Source organism: Pan troglodytes, chromosome 21 (genome assembly GCF_028858775.2).
Source record: "Pan troglodytes isolate AG18354 chromosome 21, NHGRI_mPanTro3-v2.0_pri, whole genome shotgun sequence".
NCBI classification, from domain to species: Eukaryota; Metazoa; Chordata; class Mammalia; order Primates; family Hominidae; genus Pan; species Pan troglodytes.
Genome location: NC_072419.2, coordinates 32,363,907 through 32,386,675, shown reverse-complemented (window position 1 = coordinate 32,386,675; position 22,769 = coordinate 32,363,907). Strand labels below are relative to the sequence as shown.

At 40.9% G+C, this 22,769-nt stretch overlaps 1 long non-coding RNA gene across 2 annotated transcripts in view; it reads right to left on the bottom strand.

The window, feature by feature from the left end:
• The window catches only part of LOC129138233 (uncharacterized), a 90,849-nt gene that overhangs the window by 53,862 nt on the left and 14,218 nt on the right, over positions 1–22,769 (bottom strand). The window lies entirely within an intron of this gene.

The following is a 22,769-nucleotide window of genomic DNA, read 5'->3' as shown; positions in this document are numbered from 1 at the left end:
ATTTGATGATCTACAGAAACCAAAACAAATAAATAAATAAAAACCCAAAGCCATTCTTCTTATGTGAATCTCTGGTGTCTCTGAATTATAAGAATTGTGAATTATGATTAATAACAAATATGCATGACAAGGACTCAGTAAGGGATAGGCATTAATAAACTGCAATGCACACTTACTGGAGTAAGGCCTTTAAAGATGTACAAGAAAAAGAAAGAAAAGACATTGAAAAATTGCATTGCCTACCAAAACGCTAAAGTTTACCTAAGTCCATTAATCAGCACACACATACACACACACACACACACAGGCAATGGGTGTGTAAAATGGTCAACACAGTCTCCTATGAATGTATCCTTTTATTAATAGGTCTGTGGGGGTAAGAGATGAGGTTCTGTAGATCCTGGAATCAGGGATGGGGAATCTGTGGGGTCCCTGGGGTGAGAGATGACAATCTGTAGATTATGATGGGTGGTCTTTGGGATAGTGATGAGATCCATGGAATCAATTCTTGTGGGTATGTAGGGTCAGTGATGAGGGAATCTGGTGTCAGTGATGGGATGTGTGTGGAATCAATCTGTGAAAGCCAGATTTGTGGTGTCATCTCTCAGGCTGACACATCCTGATCTGTGTGTCAGTGGTGGAAATTCTATGGGGTCAGAGTGTGACTGTGAGGTCCCTGACACTGTGTGTTCTGGGTCTGGCCAAGTGCATAGATTCCCTTGCCTGGTCCTGGCTGGAGAGGCCCTTCTCAAGGACTCCTCACATGAAAGGTGGGTTGGCGTTGGGTTTTGTTTTTGTTTTTGTTTTGTGGAGGTGGGGGTGGTTGGCTTTTTCTTTAGGGTTTAGTTTTGCCTCTTAGAGATCACAGACACATCCAGCTTTTAGGAAGAAATTTTTGTCTGGGTGGTTGCTAGGTCCTTTGGGTCAAGCTATCTAATGGGAGTAAAGCTGACCATTCCCTCAGCGCGGTTCAGATCTAGGCAGTCATTTTAAGGTGTCCTCAAGGTGGCGTGCAAGTGGGTTGTGGCTTTGAGTGGCAGGTGTGCGGGAAGAAACAACTAAGAAGACCTAGGAGAGCTCCTAGGCTGGATCTGTCACAGCTGGAAGAACAGCCTCCCTAACCCATCAGGCGCCAATGGGATGTACCTCTGGGCTGTGAGAGGCTGGTGGAGTTGGGACCTCCAGACCTAGAGATTATGGGCACAGAAGCCTATTACTGCCAGACGCTGAGGCGTTGCCATGGGATCCAAGGATGTTTCGGGTCAGCTCAGAGCCTTTCTCAGATAATTGTTTTGGTAACTGGGGAGCTGCTGTCCAGCACACGCCCCTATGAAGGCTTAATGTGCCGTCTCCCGCAAAGTCTTCTTTGGTCTGAGAGCCACTTGTTTCTTACATCCCTGTGCTAATCTCACCATCTGCTCCTACATACTCCAGGCATTTTCCACATGCTGGTCCTCTCTTTCCTGACAGGCGAGCCATCTCTCCAGCTTCTGTGAGGACAGTTCAAATTATGGAGGAGGGGGCAGGTGAAGGGCAGCAGTGCTGAGGGGAGTACCAGGCAGTTGGGGGAGCAGGGGCTCATTTTTCTTTGTAGCTCAGATTCCTAAGCCTGTGACTTTGAGTATTGGTGTCTTCCTTGCAATGTTTCAATCTGAGGTTCTTGGGGAGAGTGCAGAATTGGAGCCCAATGGAAGCCTGGTGGGGAGAGGGTTGGGTGGAGGGAACATGGAGAATGTGTCAGGTGGTGTCTTTTCCTGGAACCTTACTTTGCCTGCTGGAGTTTCCCAGTCTGTTCCAGATGCACTCTCTCGACCCTGAAGGGACCTGAGGGGGGATGTTGGTCGCCAGTGTGTGCTCCCCTGGACTCGATTGGAATTGGTCCCACAAAGTGTTATTTATTTATTTATTTATTTATTTGGAAGGAGTCTCGCTCTGTCACCCAGGCTGGACTGCAGTGGGGCAATCTCAGCTCACTGTAACCTCAGATTCCCAGGTTCAAGTGATTCTCCTGTTTCAGCCTCCCTAGTAGCTGGGACTACAGGTGTCCGCCACCACACCTTGCTAAATTTTTTATTTTTAGTAGAGGAAGGGTTTCACAATGTTGGTCAGGCTGGTGTCGAACTCCTGACCAGGTGATCGACCCACCTTGGCCTCTCAAAGTGCTGGGATTACAGGCGGGAGCCATCATACCCCGCCAATCCCACAAATTTGGGCATTATGGTACATTGCTACTTTTGAATCACTTATTTTTTTAGTTGTGTTTTCCCCCCTCCTTTTATTGATTAATTGACACAGAGTCTCACTGTTTCACCCAGACTGAACTGCAGTGGCACAATCTCGGTTCATTGAAACCTCTGCTTCCCGGGTTCAAGCGATTCTCCCACCTCAACCTTCCAAGTAGCTGGGATTACAGGTGCATGCCATCATGCCTGGCTAATTTTTGTATTTTCAGTAGGGACAGGGTTTCACCATGTTGGCTAAACTGGTCTCGAACTTCTGACCCCAAGTGATCCTCCTGCCTTGGCCTCCCAAAGTGTTGACGTAGGCATGAGGCTCCTTGCCCGGACTTCCCTCCTTTTCCTTCAGGGATTTTAAATGTTTTCTTTCCTCCATCTATTTAATTATATGTGATTGCCTCGAGGATTTCAGCTTGAATTAAAATTACATATATTTACCTGTCTTTATTAATATTTAAACATATTAAAATAATACATGTTCATAATGAAAATGAAACATTACAAATAAATACACAGGAAAGGCAGTATTCCCCCTCCAGTTCCACTATTGAAATAACCAGTTAACAAGATGATGAGCATCTTTCCACGATGTTCTCCAAGATTCATATAAGTATTGGCCAGCAAACAACAGAATATACAGGCCAGGCTTGGTGGCTCATGCCTGTAATCCCAGCAATTTGGGAGACTGAAGCAGGTGGATCTTTTGAGGTTAGGAGTTCCAGACTAACCTGGCCAACATGTTGAAACCCCATCACTACAAAAAATACAAAAATTATTTGGGCACGGTGGCGAGCGCCTTAATCCCAGCTACTTCGGAGGCGGAGGCACGAGAATCTCTTGAACCTGGGAGGAGACGTTTGCAGTGAGCCAATATTGCATTAATGCACTCCAACCTGGATGACAGACTGAGATTCCATCTCAATAAATAAGTAAATACATAAAATAAAGAGAAAAAAAGAAAGATGAAAGAAAGAAAAAGAAAGAAAGAAGAAAGAAAGAAAGAAAGAGAAAGAAAGAGAAAGAAAGGAAGAAAGAAAGAAAAAGAGAGAAGTAGTGTGCTCAGTTTGCTAACATCGATAGTAAGAACAAATCCTCTAGCGGTGAAAATGTAAGAAGGAAAAAGAAATTTCTGTTAGTCTTGTTTGTTGCACTGCAAGCTCTAAAAAGTACAGCCAAGTGTGTGATAAGTGCTTAGTTAAGATGAAAAAGGCATTAAATTTGTGCGTGGAAATCATAAACAGATATGTGTTCTGATTGACAGCAATTGGGTCAATGCTACCCAAGTTTCAGGCATCCACTGAGGGTCTTAGAACACATCTCCTGCAGATAAGGGAGGGCTACTATATAACGTTTCTTTCTTTTTTCTTTAATTATAAAGCATTCTCCTTTTTTAATATAACAATTGGCCACATATGTCACTTTAGATATAAAGATATTAGGATATCTTTATAGTAGATAAAAAGCTAACTCGTTCTTTGTAAGAGTTAAAGTATCTTTCATTATATGAGCATTTAAGATATTAAAGTACTCTTGCCACCAAAAATAGTGCTTCTGTAAATATTCTTTTACTTATATCTTTATTAATTTTTACTTCTGCCGAAACAAATTGCATGAGGAAACAAGTGTATGTGTATAAAGTGTAATATATGTGTATATATTTAATATGTGTATATGCAACTTAATATATACACAACATACAATAACATATACAACTTTTTTGTTTTGTTTTTTGAGATGGAGTTTTGCTCTCTCATCCAGGCTGGAGTGCGGTGGCATGATCTTGGCTGACTGCAACTTCCGCTGCTTGGTTCAAGTGATTCTCCTGCCTCAGCCTCCTGAGTAGCTGGGAATACAGGCATCTGCCACCATGTCCAGCTAACTTTGCTTTTTTAGTGGAGATGGGTTTTCACCATGTTGGCCAGGCTGCTCTCAAACTCCTGACCTCAAGTGATCCACCCACCTTGGCCTCCCAAAATGCTGGAATTACAGGCGTGAGCCACCGTGCCCAGCCTAACATATACAATTTAATGTATATACAAATATAGGTTGGGTGCAGTGGCTCACTCCTGTAATCCTAGCACTTTGGGGAGCTGAGGTAGGGGATTGTTTGAACCCAGGAGTTTGAAATCAGCCTGGGCAACATGGTGAAACACTATCTGCACAAAAAAACACAAAAATTAGCTGGGTGTACTTGCAGGTGCCTGTGGTCCCAGCTACTCAGGAGACTGAGGTGGGAGGATAGCTGGAGCCTGGGAGGTCGAGGCTGCAGTGAGCTGTGATCATGCCACTGCATCCGAGTGTGGGTGACAGAGTGAGACCCTGTCTCAGACAAAAACAAAAACAAACCAAATATAATGTTTAGGTGCTACACACTTGATTTCTTTCCAAAGGGTTATATAACACTCTACTTTCACCAGCAATATATGTGACTACTCATTTCCTACATACTATCACTTGTGTGCAGTCGAGGAAATTTAGTAGGCCTGAATTGCCCAAACCTGGCATACTCCAAAGAAAGGTTTGACTCTATCCTAGCTCCCAGGAAATAACCTCTAAGTCCTTGGAATCTCCTGCCTATCTGGGAGTTAACAACGTGATTTATTATGGGGAACTTGGACCATGCAGTGTCAGCTTGACCTTGGGAAGGGTGGAGACAGAGAAACTAAGGCCATCCAAATGGGTGCTCTTGTCCATGTGACCAACCTCCAGTAAAACCCTCAACCCCAAGGCTCAGGTAAGCTTCTTGTTGGGGAGTATATTCTATACTTTTTGCCACATATCGCTGGGTGAATTAAGCACTGTCCACACGATGTCACTGGGAGAGGAAAACTGGAAGCTTGTGCTTTGTCTCTCCTGGACTCTGCCCTATGCACCTTTTTCTGCTGCTGATTTTCATCTGTATCTTTTTGTTGTAATAAACTATGAGTATAACAGCTTCACTCGGTTTTGTGAGTCTTTCTAATTAATCACTAAACCTTTGGGACCTCAGAACACAATGTTGTTTCTTCTTTAATTGAATTTTCCATGTTATGTAAGAAACCTATGTGCATAATTGAAAAATTACAAACTAAGAAAGAGCTTTCCATGCAGTCTACTCCCCCAACCTGTTTCTCCAATGCTCCCAGGTCTACTTCCTGAATAATCAAATGTTTAAATTTTCTAAACTATTTCTAATCTACATATCTGAGTGCTTATCTCTATATTATATAATAGGTAGATCCTGCTTCTTCTCAATATATCAACTTGATATATTACCTGATGGCTTCCTGTTCTGATAGCTGATGACTTGGCTGACACTGGCCCCTTACCCCAGTGCCTGGACCACTTTTCAAACATGGTGCTCTCACCATTTTCTTTTTCCTTTCTTTTCTTTTTTTTTTTTTTTTTTTTTGAGGCAGAATATTGCTCTGTCACCCAGGCTAGAGTGCAGTGGCATGATCTGGGCTCACTGCAACCTCCACCTCCCAGATTCAAGTGATTCTTCTGCCTCAGCCTCTGGAGTAGCTGGGATTACAGGGACATGCCACCACACCTGGCTAATTTTTGAATTTTTAGTAGAGACGGGGTTTCACCCTCTCAGCCAGGTTGGTCTTCAATGCCTGACCTCATGATCCACCCATCTCAGCCTCCCAAAGTGCTGGGACCACACTCGGCCACTCTCACTATTTTCAATGGCACTCTTGGTCACCTTTCATTTGGGAGAGTAGCTGAGGCACGAGAATCACTTGAACCCAGGAGGTGGAGGTTGCAATGAGTTGAGATGGTGCCATTGCACTGCAGCCTGGGCAACAGGAGTGAAACTCTGTCTAAAAAATAAATAAATAAATAAATAAATAAATAAATATAACAGAAAAGGAAAAAAAAGAAGCTCTCCCTCCATATACCTGTAAGGATCATTGTCTTAATTTTCTTCATGTCTTAACATGATTCTTGCCTTGTCAGAGATCATCCTATCTGAAATTGAAACTATTTACCACTTCCCTATTTTTTCCATAGCACTTAAAACTTTTTTTTTTTTTTGAGATGGAGTCTCGCTCTGTCACCCAGGCTGGAGTGCCTCGGTGCGATCTCGGCTCACTGCAATCTCCGCCCCAAAGGTTCAAGTGATTCTCCTGCCTTAGCCTCCCAAGTAGCTGGGATTACAGTCATCTGCCACCACGCCTGGCTAACTTTTTTTTTTTTTTTTTTTTGTATTTTAGTAGAGACGGGGTTTCACCATGTTGGCCAGGCTGTTCTTGAACTCCTTACCTCAGGTGATCCAAACCACCTCGGACTCCCAAAGTGTTGGGATTACAGGGGTGAGCCACCACACCCAGCCCTGGTTAATTTTTGTATTTTTAGTGGAGACAGGGTTTCACCATATTGGCTAGGCTGATCTCGAACCCCTGACCTCAAGTGATCTCCCTGCCTCGGCCTCCCAAAGTGTTGGGATTACAGGCATGAGCCACTGTGCCTGGACTGCCTTTTGACAAATCATCTCTGTTCTTATGTCCACTAGAATGTAAACTTGATGAGAGCAGGAGATATTGTCAATTTTGTTCAATGCTATTTATCCCTAGAGCCTAGAACTGTACCATGCACACAGTAGGGAGACAAATATTTGTTGAATGAATATATTGAGCAGTTTTTCTCAGACTTTTTGGTTTCAGAAATTCTTTACTCTCTGTTTCTTTACTCCCGACCTCAGGTGATCTGCCCACCTTGGCTTCCCAAAGTGCAAGGATTATAGGAGTGAGCCAAAACACCCAGCCACTCTACTAGTTTTTGTATGGTAGTAGGCACGGGGTTTTGACATGTTGGCCAGGCTGATCTTGAACTCCTGACCTCAAGTGACCCCCACCTCAGCCTCCAAAAGTGCTGAGATTACAGGCGTGAGCCACTGCACCCGACTAAAGAAACCAAAAATTTTAGATAAGTGAATTTGGAGGAAATATTTATAACAGATAAAATGGACAAACAGATAATTCTAATTTACTGTCTCTCTGGCTTAATAAAATATTAGTCAATACCCTAAGAAGAAAGGAACAAAATCTAAAAATTCACCATTCACAAACACAAATAGTCAGAAGACAAGGTCAAAACCAAAGAACTTGTTGACCAATTATCTCTCCTCTGAAATCAGCTCTTGAATGTGTTGAACTAGGATTGATCTCGGCTTAGGAAATTTTTAAAATATTTTTTAAAGTTTCACTATTTGGAATTTAAAATTAATCCAAATTATGTAATATACAACATTTGGAATTTACCAATCAATACTCTATCATTTTATTTTTCACTCTTCAAATAATTTCTTGTTCAAGAGTTTAAAACGCTTTTAAAATTAACAGATTCTGCAGGCTATGGTCTGTAGAGACTGTCTCTACAAAAAATAACAATATATATACTTTTAAAATATATATAAAATATATATGTATTTAAATGTATATGGTTCAAGTATATAAAACATATTTTTAAAATTTCATTTTTTGCTGGATTGTATGGTAAGCGTATGTTTAGTCTGGCAGGAACTTGCAAAACTGCCTTCCACAGTGGCTGTCCCACTTTGCATTCTCAGCAGAAATAGAGATGAGTTCCTGTCGCTCCATATCTTCACCAGCATTTGGTGTTGGTGTTTGCATTCAAGCCAGTCTAAGAGATGTGTAATGGTATCACATCGTTGTTTCACCCTAGTGACATATGGTGTTGAGCATCTTTTCAGAGGTCTAAGAAATGTGCTGGGCATGGTGGCACATGTCTGTGGTCCCGGCTACTCAGGAGGCTGAGGTGGGAGGGTTACTTGAGACCTGGAGTTTGGGGCTGCATTGAGCCATGATTGCACCACTGCACTCCAGCCTCAGTGACAGAGCTAAACCCTGTCTCAAAAAGATAAATAAGGCCAGGTGCAGTGGCTCATGTCTGTAATCCAAGCACCTTGGAAGGCCAACACGGGTGGATCACGAGGTCAGCAGATCAAGACCATCCTGGCTGACACAGTGAAACCCCATCTCAACTAAAAATACAAAAAACTAGCCAGGCATGGTGGCTGGTGTCTGTAATCCCAACTACTCAGGAGGCTGAAGCAGGAGAATCACTTGAACCCGGGAGGTGGAGGTTGCCATGAGCCGAGATTGGGCCATTGCACTCCAGCCTGGGTGACAGAGTAAGACTCCATCTCAATAAAAATAAATAAATAAATAAATAAATAAATAAATAACTGACTTAATTTTTAGAACAGTTGTAGGTGTACAGAAAAATAGAGCAGAAGGCATGTTGAGCTCTAATATTCACCTCACACCATAGTACACACGCTTCCTCTATTATCATCTTGTTAGTGTGGTAATTTGTTATGCTTGATGAGCCAATATTGATATTATTAAGTTCATGGCTAATATTAAGATTCACTCTCTGTGTTCTACCATTTATGGGCTTTGACAAATGCATAAGGACATATATCCACCATTATAGGGTCACACAGAAAAGTTTCACTGCCCTAAAAATCTTCTGTGCTCCACGTATTTATCCTTCCCTCTGCTCAAGCCTCTGGCAACCACTGAACTTTTTATAATACCATCTGCCTAGTTTTGCCTTTTCTAGTATTCCATATAATTGGAAATCTATACTATGTGGCCTTTTTATATTGCCTTCTTTCACTTAGAAATACATGTTTAAGATTCCTCCATGTCTTTTCATGCTTTGGTAGTTCATTTCTTTTTATTCCTGAAGAATATTCCTTTGTATGAATGTTTCAGAATTAGTTTATCCATTTCTCTATTGTAGGATATCTTGGTTACTTCCAATCTTTGTCAGTTGTGTATAAGCTGCTGTAAACATTCATGTGCAGGATTTGAGTGGATATAAGTTTTCAAATATTTGGGTATATACCAAAGAATGCAATTGCCAGATCGTATTTAAACATACAAGGATGCAGATGCCATACACACAAATATGTATGGATATGTCATGCTCATATACAATTTTAAATACATAAATGTGTTCTATGGATATATAAGTATTTCTCTACTTTCACAGAAATGTCACTCTAAATCAGTACCTAGGAAGGGTCATCATTTTCTTAATCTACAAATCAAGACACGATAAGAGTGGCTGCATCCTTGTTTAGTACGTCCTCTATTATTGAGGATGTTTTCCTGTTTCCTTTTTCATTGCTGTTGTTGTTTTGTTTTGAGACAAGTTTCACTCTTTTGAGTCAAGTGATGTGATCTCAGCTCACTGTAGCCTCCTGAGTAGCTGGAATTATAGGTGCCCACCACCACGCCCAGCTAATTTTTGTATTTTTAGTAGAGACGGGGTTTTACCATGTTGGCCAGGCTGGTGTTAGCTCCTGACCGCAGGTGATCCGTCCACCTCAGCCTCTCAAAATCCTGAGATTACAGGCGTGAGCCACCATGCTTAGCTGCTTTCATCATTTCAGACTGAGCTTGGAGAAGAACCTGAGGAAAAACATGACTTTAAAATTTTGATGAGTGGAGAAATCTCTTTCCATTCACCTTCCTTTCCTCTATTTCATTCTTATTTTAAAATATACAAACAAAGATACGGATACATCAGTTATTAAATAAACATCTGTGTGATACCTATCCAGGTGAAGAAATAGAGCACTGTCACCACCAAGAAGTCCTCTGTATGCACCTAACTGATCCTAAAGTCTTCCTTCCCCTTATTAGTAACAGATATAAGAGATATCCACATTACCTGTGGATATCTGCCATCCTCTCCTTGGTTCTCTTTATAATTTTATTATGTATTTTATATCATTTTATTTATTTTTATTTTTTTGGAGACGCTGGAGTATAGTGGCATGATCTTGGCTCACGGCAACCTCTGCCTCCCAGATTCAAGTGATTCTCATACCTCAACCTTCCAAGTAGCTGGGATTACAGGCATGGCCCATGTGCCACCATGCCTGGATACTTTTTGTGTTTGTAGTAGAGATGGGGTTTTGCATGTTTGTCAGGCTGGTTTAGAACTCCTGACCTCAGTGCCTGGCCTTATTATGCATTTTTATATGCCTAAAGTAAAGTCTGATTTTGCCTGGTTTTTCTCTTACATAATTGGAGTAAAAGTCTGTATCCTTGTGCATCTGGCCCCTTTTACTCAATATTAAGCATTTAAGATTCACACTTAGCATTGTTTCTTCATTCTATTAAAACAGTACACCAGCCAGGCACGATGGCTCGTGCCTATAATCCCAGCACTTTGGGAGGCTGAGGCAGGCAGATCACTTGAGTTCAGGAGTTGCAGACCACGCTAGCCAACATGATGAAACTCCATCTCTTTTAAAACAACAAAAATTAGGCCACGTGGTGGCCAATGTCTGTCATCTCAGCACTTTGGGAGGCCAAGGCAGGTGGATCATTAAGTCAGGAGATGGAGACAATCCTGGCGAACACAGTGAAACCACATCTCTTCTAAAAATACAAAAAATTAGCCAGGTGTGGTGGCACATGCCTGTAGTCTCAGCTACTCAGGAGGCTGAGGCTGGAGAATCACTTGTATCTGGGAGGCAGAGGTTGCAGTGAGCCAAGTTTGCACCACTGCACTCCAGCCTGGGTGACAGAACTAGACTCTGTTAAAAAAAAAAATTAGCCAGATGTGGTGGTGTGTGCCTGTAATCCCAATTATTTGACAGGCTAAGGCAGGAGAATCAGTTGAACCTGGGAGGTGTTGGAGGTTGCAGTGAGCCAAGATCGCACCCTGTACTCCAACTGGGGCAATAGAGTGACAGTCTCAAAAAAAAAAAAAAAAAAAAAGCCCAGGCGCAGCGTCTGCCACCTGTAATCCCAGCACTTTGGGAGTCCGAGATAGGTGGATTACCTCACGACAGGAGTTTGAGACCGGCCTTACCAACAAGGTGAAACCCCATCTCTACTAGAAATAAAAAAATTTACCGGGAGTGGCGGCATGTGCCTGTAATCCCAGCTACTGGGGAGGCTGAGACAGGAGAATTCCTTGAACCCAGGAGGTGGAGATTGCAGTGAGCCGAGATCGCACCACTGCACTCCAACCTGGGCGACTAAGCAAGACTCTGTCTCAAAATATATATATAAATTTATATTTATATACATAAAATAAATATAAAAAATAAAAATAAATAAAACTACAGTACACCAGTGTGTATCCCTTCATTGTTGGTGGACATGTAGGTTGTGTTCACTTTTGTCAGTTACAAATGATATTGTTGTGAACATGTTTGTATTTCTATTTGGTTACCATTAGTGTGTATTTATGTACAGTATAAAGCAAATGGTGAAACCATAGGTTACAGGGTAAACTTATCTTCAGTTTTACTAGGTATTATTGGTTTCATCCCAATGTTAACACACCAACTGACAGTCTTACAATGTGATAATTCTCAAATCTTCGCATTCTTCTTGACACTTAATTTTGTCAAAATTTTAATTTGAGTCTTTTGGTGGGTATGTGGCAATGATTGTGATATTAATTTACTGGGCCTTTTCTTCTCTGTAACAGGCCCTGGCAAGGTATATGTGTGGTGTGGCAGGGGTAGGAGCCCCTAGAGGTAGCATGGGCTCTGGAATCCTTAATCATCCTATGTGAAAAAGTTGGTGGGGCAGTGAATATATATATATATATTTTTTTTTTGAGACAGAGTTTTGCTCTTGTTGCCCAGGCTGGTGTGCAATGGCACTATCTCAGCTCACTGCAACCTCTGCCTCCCAAGTTCAAGTGATTCTCCTGCCTCAGCCTCCCAAGTAGCTGGGATTAGAAGCATGTGCCACCACACCCAGCTAATTTTTTGTATTTAGTAGAGATGGGGTTTCACCATGTTTGTCAGGCTAGTCTTGAACTCCTGACCTCAGGTGATCCACCTGCCTCAGCCTCCTAAAGTGCTGGGATTACAGGCATGCACCACTGCACCCTAATATTTCCTGTGTGCAATGGTGTAGCCAGGGTGCAAAGCCAGTTCTTAATGATTCTGTCATCCAAATATTATATCTTCTTGCTTCCCCTTGAGATATGCTCATTCCTCCATACAATTAAACAATCTCAATTACTCTTGAAAGAGCATAAAATCCTCCCTGTCTAATCATGGGTCCTTCCAAATTATTTTTTGGCTTGTGTTTAAAATATAAAAAAGAGAATGTAGATTTTGTTTTCTTCTTTCTGCTTAACCTGAACAAAATGTCATAGGTACCTCCTAGCCTGTTGGTAAATCGAGAATCACTTGAATAATGAACAAGACTGGAGGGAAACCACATGGATAATTTATCATTACACTATCATCACATACATGGAACTCATTAATGAAGTTTACAAAAAAAAATTGAGTCATTTGTGGAAAAGTGTAAAGAGAATATAGGAGATGTCTCAAGTGAAGAGAAAAAAGCTGCAGAAAATAATTACAAAAAAGAATGTTAAGATGTAAACACAAATTCAGAGATTCAGGAGCATGAAGGGCTAAGTTAAGGGAAAAAAGAGTTATCAATATTTTCTTATTCATTTTGGAGAGCAGGATGAATTCTTAAAAGGTCAAATAATTGTGAGTCTGATATATCTGATGATAATTTGTATTTTGTATTTCTAATGTTGTAAATGGTTGTTAATTTACAGTCATTATTTCTATTTCCTTTAGACTAGTGACCATGAGTTTGACTGACAATAACCCATTGGGTTAGTATTGTTATCTACGTGTGTTCATCATGCTATGTGTTAAAACAAGTCCATCAATTTTTGTCTTGTGTTTGGTTTCATTGAATTTGAGTTTAGTTTCTTTGGGACAGGGTCTCACTGTCACCCAGGCTGGAAGTGTGGTGGCATGATCACAGCTCACTGCAGCCTCTACATCTCCAGGCTCAGGTGATCCTCCTACCTCAGCCTCCCAAGTAGCAGGGACTACAGACATGAGCCACCACACAGTGGCTAATTTTTGTATTTTTTGAAGAGACAGTGTTTTGATATGTTGCTCAGGCTGGTCTCAAACTCTTGGACTCAAGTGATCTGCCCACCTTGGCCTCCCAAATTGCTGGGAGGACTGGCATGTACCACTGTCCCGGCCTGTTTTCATTTTATTAATTGGCTGATTCATTCAGACACATAATTATCAAGTCAAATCTCACTCTTTCTTTAGCATTTCCCTTCAGTTTAGCTGAGAAAATCTATTCTTATTTAAAACATATACAATTATTCAAGTGTGGTGGCACATGTCTGTAATCCCAGCTACTCAGGAGGCTGAGGCAGGAGTATCACTTGAACCCGGGAGTGATATAGTGATTATATGTATTATATAACTATATAGTGATTATAGTTTATAATTTTAACTATATCATGTCTCCTGCCTCATAAGTACCACTGGACAAGGTCCCTTTTATGTACTCAGCTTCTGTCAGAGGTAAATGTATTTTGAAGTGGAGAACAAAGATAAGTGCAAAATTGGCATGGAGAACTAATGTAATTATGAAAGTTCCAGATACAAAGAGAGAGGGCTCAATATGCCAGCAGTTCTCTACCAATCCATCCTAGCGGTCTTCTTTTAGGATTGCCTAAATAATTCAGGAGATAAGTGCAAGACACACAAGTGTTCCAGAAGCATGTAAACAAGGTACAGAGAAGAGGATAAGATAAAGTAAGATAAGAATATTAGGAATGTCTTGTTCAGAAGATTGCCTACAGTGGCAAAAGGGACAGTTTCATTTTGCTGAGGGAAACAGGGTGGTAAGAACACTCCTGGGGAAGACCCCCACTTACCCTGATACAGAAAGAAGGTGTAAAATATCATAATGGGAGAGCATTAGGCTGAGATAGCTCCCATGGCCAGGGTTCCTACATAGAAAAAATGAAACAAGCTTAGCCCATCAACAAGTGGCCCGCTGAGTATTAGCTGTGTAATGAGAGACCTACCACCAGGATAGTTCAAATAATGCAACTGCCCAAATTTTTGCCAATCAAATAATTTCTCTACTCTACTTCTATATTCACCCTATAAAAGCCTTCCCTACAAATGCCTTCAGTAGATCCTCCAACCACTTTCAGTTTGGAGCTGCCTGATCCGTGAATCTCTGTTTGCTCAAATAAACTCTTTAAAATTTTAATATGCTTAGGTTTATCAATTTTTTTTCTCATTTTTAAAAATTGAGATGTGATCTTCCTATGTTGTCCAGGCTGGTCTTAAACTCCTGAACTCAAGGAATCCTCCTGCCTCAGCCTCCTGAGTAGCTGGAATTATAGACATGTGCCTCCACACCCAGCTTACATTTATCTTTAAACAAGGGTTTGACCCCTTTCTGAAATATATTTCTCTGAAGACCTGTACCCTCAGTGATATGGCAGGCTCATTTTAGACCATTGGGCACTTTTGTCTCTGGACCACAATTTGCCCTTTGTGACCTGCTCTACTAAGAAATTCAAGTGTAATTCAAGTTAGTTTACCATCTGCTGATCAGGGGAGATTGCTCTGGGTGCAAGTTCAAGATAGGCACTCACACCTTCATTCATACCCCAAATCTCAGCATCACACAATACACCCATGTAATAAACCTGCACAGGTACCCTCCGGAATCTAAAATGAAAGTTGAAATTCATTTAAAATTTTAATTTCATCTTATTACAAAACAAAGATACATTTACTTCTTTCCAATTTTGATATATATTATACTGACATACACACTGTATTCTATGGTGAATTATACTGATTGAATTTCACATTTTAAACTAACACTGAGTTACTTTGAAAAACTCTACTGGGTCATAATGTATTATGTTTTTAATATATTTTAATCCAATTTGCAAAAATTCTGTTTTAAAATTACCTCTCTGTCCCATAAATAAATAAATACGGAAAAAATAATAAATGTTTGTATTATTCAAGTGAAGATTATAACAATATTTTTGAATATCTACTTAACCTCAACTAGTTTTAATTCAGAAGTAGCAACTCCATAGAAATTCAACTTATTACTACCTTATTACTCATACTTGTCTCCTTGAAGAAGTTCATTGTTATCATCCAGTTTAGACTGGGATGTCATAAATCTCTAGACTGAGTAGTATAATATTCACTGTTCAAAAAAATCAAATTATTATTATAATGTAATGACACCTCCAAATACAAAAAGCAAGCCCATGGATGTCAGGTTAAGGTATAGAGACAAGTATTCCCACTTACTATCTTTTAGGGCAGACATATCCCAGCCAAGCTGATTGCAAAATGAAATGGAAACCACATGGTGGAAAGGGACTTGGGACTCACACAGATTGGATTTTCATTCCAACCCTTACATACACAAGCTGCATGACTCTGGGTAGATTGCATATTCTCTTAGAGTTTCAATTTCCTCATCTGTGCAATGGCAGTTAATGCCTATGGGCTATGGCTGATGTTGGGATAAAAGAACCAACACAGATGCATGGGCAGGGCCTGGTCCATAGGGCAGCTGGCATCAACAAATGGAAGCCCCTTCCCATCTTGTCTTTGCGTGCACTACAAAATCTGGAATATGTGGGTATAAAAAGTACTCTTAAAAGAGACATAACTGGAAACTTTTGCAAAAAGAGATTGGAAAGGTGTCACATGTTGTAGCATGAGTAGTTGTGGGCATACACTTGAACTTTGTGCTGTGAGATATCCACAGAACTTCAGTAGCTTAAGAGAACAGTTTAGATATCATCTTATTCATCTACCACAGAACTTCCTCTTCTTTTCTGAGATTTCTAGACAGTAACTTTTACAACTCTAATAATGCAGTTCTCTCCCAATTGTTTGGACTATTCTAACAGACACAAAGCAGTATTTCACCAGCAGATGCTACTGCAGTTTCTATGATGATTTCAAACTGAGAATCCATTTAAACTTATGCAATACTTTTTTTGGAAATAGGGTGAAAGTAGTTTAAGTTTAAAATCCTATAAAATAGGTTTACAGTAAATAATTACTTGTTGCAATATCTATCATACTATCTTATATTCACACATGTATTGGTGCCCTAATACATATGTATGACAGTGAAAGTTACCTGAGGTCAGAGACTGTGCCATATGTTCCCTGCACCACTGGTGCCTATCTCAGCACATGATATACAGTAGATGCTCAATAAATACTTTCAATTAAAAAATGCACTAAGAATAAATCTTATTAGACATCAAAATACATATGAGTACAATCTAGGGACATGGTCAGGAGCTCAAAATTCAATCTTATTTATTTTTTATTTGGAGACAGAATCTCACTCTGTTGCCCAGGCTGGAGTTCAGTGGCATGATCTCAGCTTACTGCAACCTTCCTCTCCTGGGTTCAAGTGATTCTCCTGCCTCAGCCTCCAGATTAGCTGGGATTACAGGTGCACACCAACACGCCCAGCTATTTTTTTTGTATTTTTAGTAGACACAGGGTCTCACCATATTGGCCAGGCTTGTCTCAAACTCCTGAGCTCAAGCAATCTGCCCACCTTGGTCTCCCAAAATGCTGGGATTACATGTGTCAGCTGCCACGCACAGCCACAAAATGTTTTAAAGTAGCTTCAAAACCCCTTTGCAAATAGGTGTATTCATAACAAGATGCAAACAAGAAAACATTGAACTTCATATAATAGAAGGGTTCTGCCTGGATTTGCATGTGGCTGCACCATTTGTTTGCTGTTGGGCCATGATCATGTTACTTAGCTGCTCTCTGCCTCCACATAGGTTTTAGGCCTGTGCATCCCTCATCTACAAAATGGGAATAATAAGAATATCCGACAATTAGAAGTGGAGAAAATATATGTAAAGGCCTTTGAAAAGAGCTTGTGAAAGCTCAATAATTGTCCCCAATAATTGCTCTCAATAATTGCCAGCTATCATTCCATAATAATCATAATCATAAAAATGTATGACTCAAAGAAAGATTCCGACTTCATATCCAGCTTCCCAAAAGAATATCAGACATAGGACCTGTGAAAGGAATGATATTGAGATGTATTTTCACATCACTAAGTTGGTTTTTTCTCTTTGCCATTCAATTTCTGCAGTCCCTACACTAAGCCCATGGTCCACCTTTTTATTTTTCCTCCTAAAATGTCTTCCCTTCTCGTAAGATTTACTTTTCCTTAAAAAGGGCCCTTTTCATCCACCCAGTCTTTTGCCCTTCCCAGAAGTTGGTTAATGGGCACAAAAATACAGTTAGATGGAAGGAACAGAAGAATTTCTAGTGTTCAAAAGCACAGTAGGGTGATGATCATTAACAATAATATATATTTCAAAATGACTAGAGGAAAGATGTGGAATGTTCTCAACACAAATAAATGATAAATGTTTGAGTTGATGGATATGCACATTATCCTGATTTGATCACTACACATTGTATGCATGTATCAAAATATCACATGTACCCTAGAAATATGTATAATTGTCATGTATCAATAAAAACAAAAATGCCTATTTCTCTTTCCTTCCTCCCCGCATTCCCTCCTATCCCAGATATGTGTTGTTCCTGGGGCTCTCCTGCCCCACGTTCAGCCAGCACTGAGCCAGCAGGAAGGATCTCACAGGTCATATCCTGAGATCAATCCTCCACCCCTTCAGGTAATAATCCTCCTGCTTTTAGTCATTTATAGCCTTTGGTTCATAGATATTTACAGTCAAGTACCTTCTAACTACTAACCTACATAATATCCCTTGGTTTTAAAAGATAATACAAAGTGGATTTTAGTAACAATCTTGAGTCATCACAGAAGCTAATGAAGTTGGGGATTCCACGAATCCATCCAAGCATATAAAGCCCATTTCCCGGGGTCCCTTTTCCTTAGCTCAAGGCCACAAAAAATCAGAACTTGAATTCCAGCCCACATTTGCCTTATGTCTACATAATTATGAGTTGTAAATGAAGCTAACAATTAGTTAAATATGTTCTATTCTCCTACTTTGATAAATATACCCCCATAATAACCCACAAGGTCAAAGTCGAGTGTAGAATTCTCTGATTTCTTGGTGCTCTGCACAGGATTGTGGTAGTAAAGGGAGAGCCGATCCTCAGCCCCAGGCTAAACTTTTTTCTTTCATCGTAGGTAGCCCTGTCCTCACTTGAGAAGCTTTGCGTACCCCTGTGTGGGGGGCTCCCTAGGCCCCATGCAAGCTCCATCCACAATTCTCACCCCATTCAGACAGCAGAAAGGCTCTGGTGCACAAGGTGGGCACCATTTGGACAAGCAGTTTGTGCTTTGAAATGAACCTAGGGAAGAGGCCATGAAGGCTCAGGCACATTTCATCAGGGGCCTGAGTGCCCAGCGTGTGCCCTAGAAGAGAGGGTGAAGCTCTGGGTGGGCCAGGGTACAGTCAGTGGAGGGCCAGAGAGACACCTTTTCAAGTACAGGATTCAGGGCAGGGGTCCTCTTGCCCAGATTGATGGCTACCATTGCTTAGTGCAAAGGCGCCTGCGTCATGTCTTCTCAGCTCACCTTTCATTCAGTCTCAGCCACCATGGGAAGTTCCACTGAAGCGCAGGCTTCCCTTGTGCTGCCAGCAAACTCAAGCTCCACTTTCTGTCCTAGGGCATCTCCATTATTGTAGGATTTTGTCTGAGCATAAATACAGCCCAGAAACACTTGCAGGTTAACAGCCTCAGGGGAAGACCTCAACCAGTGTGGGACAGGTGGACAAATGCTTCAGGCTCATGTTTCAGGTGGACAGTTCTGGATAACTTTACGGAGCCTCTCGGAAGGTCCTGCAGAAAAAACTCCATGGCAGGAGCCTCAATAGCATGCCATTATTTTGGCTTTTCTTTCTTTCCTGGCTCACTCTTCCCACTTCTGACTCTTGCTTCTTGGAATCACTTTCCAAATAAACCACCCACACCCAAGTCCTTACTCCAGCTCTGCTTCTAGGGATACAGGCACACCTTGGAGATATTGCAGGTTTGGTTCTAGGTAACCACAATAAGGCGAATATCACAACAGCGCAAGTCACACGAAACTTTTTGCAAGTCACACGAAATTTTTTGCTTTCTGGTGCATATAAAAGTTTTGTTGCCAGACATGGTGGCTCACGCCTGTAATCACAGCACATTGGGAGGCCGAGGCGGGTGCATCACCTGAGGTCAGAATTTCGAGACCAGCCTGGCCAACATGGTGAAACCCTGTGTCTACCGGAAGTACAAAAATGGTGGTGCACTCCTGTAGTCTCAGCTACTCAGGAGGCTGAGGCAGGAGAATTGTTTGAACCTGGGAGGCAGAGTTTGCAGTGAGCCAAGATCACACCACTGCACTCCAACCTGGGCAACAGAGCCAGATGCCATCTCAATAAAAAAGTTATGTTTAAGCTACTGTAATCAGTTAAGTGTGCAATAGCATTATGTCTAAAATATAATGTATATACCTTACTTTGAAAATACGTGATTGCCAAAAAATGCTAACCATCATCTGGGCCTTCAGCAAGTCATCATCATTTTGCTGCTGGATGGTTTTGTCTCAATGTTGATAGCTACTGACTGATTGGGGTGGTGGTTGCTGAGGGCTGGAGAGGGAGTGGCATATTTCTTAAAATAAGATGACAATGAAGTTTACTGCATTGACTGACTCTTCCTTTCACAAAAGATTTCACTGTAGCATGCTATGCAGTTTGGTAGCATTTTACCCACAGTAGAATTTATATCAAAATTGGAACCAATCCTCTCAAACCCTGCCACTCCTCTATCAACTAAGTTTATAATTATTATATAAGCAAAAATGATATCCCTTGGTTTTTAAAGATAATACAAAGTGGATTTTAGTAACAATCTTGAGCTGTCACAGAAGCTAAAGAAGTTGGGGATTCCATGAAGCCATCCAAGCATATAAAGCCCATTTCCCTGGGTCCGTTTTCCTTAGCTCAAGGCCACAAAAAATCAGAACATGAATTCCAGCCCACATTTGCAGTATGTCTAAATAATTATGAGTTATAAATGAAGCTAACAAATAGTTAAATATGTTCTATTCTCCTACTTTGATAAGTATACTGTCATAATAACCCACGAGGTCGAAGTTGAGTGTAGAATTCTCTGATTCCTTGGTGCCCTGCACGGGAATGTGGTAGTAAAGCGAGAGCCGATCCTGAGCCCCAGGCTAAACTTTTTCCATCTAATTCCATTTATTTCCATTAAGATTGCAGCAATTTTGCCGGGCGCGGTGGTTCATGCCTGTAATCCTGGCACTTTGGGAGGCCAAGGTGGAAGGATCATCTGCGTTTGGGAGTTCGAGACCACCCTAACCAACGTGGTGAAACATTGTGTCTACTAAAAATACAAAATTAGCCGGATGCGGTAGCACATGCCTATAATGGCAGCTACTCAGGAGGCTGAGGCAGGAGAATCACTTGAACCCAGTAGGCGGAGGTTGTGGTGAGCAGAGATCGCGCCATTGCACTCCAGCCTTGGCAACAAAGCAAAACTCCATCTCAAAAAAAAAAAAAAAAAAAAAAGATTGCAGCAATTCACTCACGTCTTCAGGCTCCACTTGTAATTCTAGTTCTCTTCCTATCTTCACCACAACTGTGGTTGCTTCCTCTGCTAAGGTCTTGAACCCCTCAAAGTCATCTATGAGGGTCAGAATCAACTTCTTCCAAACTCCTATTAATGCTGCTATGTTTACCTCCTCTGGTGAATCTTGAATGTTCTTAGTGGCATCTGTCATAGTGAATCCTTTACAGAAGGTTTCCAATTGACTTTGCCCAGATCCATCAAAAGAATCATGACCTATGGCAGTAACAGCCTTATAAAATAAATTTCTCAAATAATAAGACTTGAAAGTCAAAATGATGCCTCAGTCCATGGACTACAGAATAGATGTTGTGTTGGCAGGCATGAAACCAGCATGCGTTTCCCGGTACATCTCCATTAGAGCTCTTTAGTCACCAGGTACGTTGTCAAAAAGCTGAAGTATTTGAAATGAATCTTTTTTTCTGAGCTGTAGGTCTCAAAAGTGGGATTAAAATACTCAGTAACCCATGCCGTAAACAGCTCTGATATCATCGAAGTGTTGTCGTTCCATTTATACAGCATGGGTAGAGTAGATATAGCATAATTCTTTCTTTTATTTTTTTATTTTATTATTATTATACTTTAAGTTTTAGGGTATATGTGCACAATGTGCAGGTTAGTTACATATGTATACATGTGCCATGCTGGTGTGCTGAACCCATTAACTCGTCATTTAACATTAGGTATATCTCCTAAAGCTATCCCTCACTCCTCCCCCCACCCCACAACAGTCCCCAGAGTGTGATGTTCCCCTTCCTGTGTCCATGTGTTCTCTTTGTTCAATTCCCACCTATGAGTGAGAATATGCGGTGTTTGGTTTTTTGTTCTTGCGATAGTTTACTGAGAATGATGATTTCCAACTTCATCCATGTCCCTAAAAAGGACATGAACTCATCTTTTTTTATGGCTGCATTGTATTCCATGGTGTATATGTGCCACATTTTCTTAATCCAGTCTATCATTGTTGGACATTTGGGTTGGTTCCAAGTCTTTGCTATTGTGAATAGTGCCACAATAAACATACGTGTGCATGTGTCTTTATAGCAGCATGATTTATAGTCCTTTGGGTATATACTCAGTAATGGGATGGCTGCGTCAAATGGTATTTCTAGTTCTAGATCCTTGAGGAATGGCTACACTGTCTTCCACAATGGTTGAACAAGTTTACAGTCCCACCAATAGTGTAAAAGTGTTCCTATTCCTCCACATCCTCTCCAGCACCTGTTGTTTCCTGACTTTTTAATGATCGCCCTTCTAACTGGTGTGAGATGGTATCTCATTGTGGTTTTGATTTGCATTTCTCTGATGGCCAGTGATGATGAGCATTTTTTCATGTGTTTTTTGGCTGCATAAATGTCTTCTTTTGAGAAGTGTCTGTTCATATCCTTCACCCACTTTTTGATGGGGTTGTTTGTTTTTTTTCTTGTAAATGTGTTTGAGTTCATTGTAGATTCTGGATGTTAGCCCTTAGTCAGATGAGTAGGTTGCGAAAATTTTCTCCCATTTTGTAGGTTGCCTGTTCACTCTGATGCTAGTTTCTTTTGCTGTGCAGAAGCTCTTTAGTTTAATTAGATCCTATTTGTCAATTTTGTCTTTTGTTGCCATTGCTTTTGGTGTTTTAGACATGAAGTCCTTGCCCATGCCTATGTCCTGAATTGTAAAGCCTAGGTTTTCTTCCAGAGTTTTTATGGTTTTAGGTCTAACGTTTAAGTCTTTAATCCATCTTGAATTAATTTTTGTATAAGGTGTAAGGAAGGGATCCAGTTTCAGCTTTCTACATATGGCTAGCCAGTTTTCCCAGCACCATTTGTTAAATAGGGAATCCTTTCCCCACTGCTTGCTTTTCTCAAAGATCAGATAGTTGTAGATATGCAGTGATATTTATGAGGTCTCTGTTCTGTTCCATTGATCTATATCTGTTTTGGTACAAGTACCATGCTGTTTTGGTTACTGTAGCCTTGTAGTATAGTTTGAAGTCAGGTAGCATGATGCCTCCAGCTTTGTTCTTTTGGCTTAGGATTGACTTGGTGATGCGGGCTCTTTTTTGGTTCCATATAAACTTTAAAGTTGTTTTTTCCAATTCTGTGAAGAAA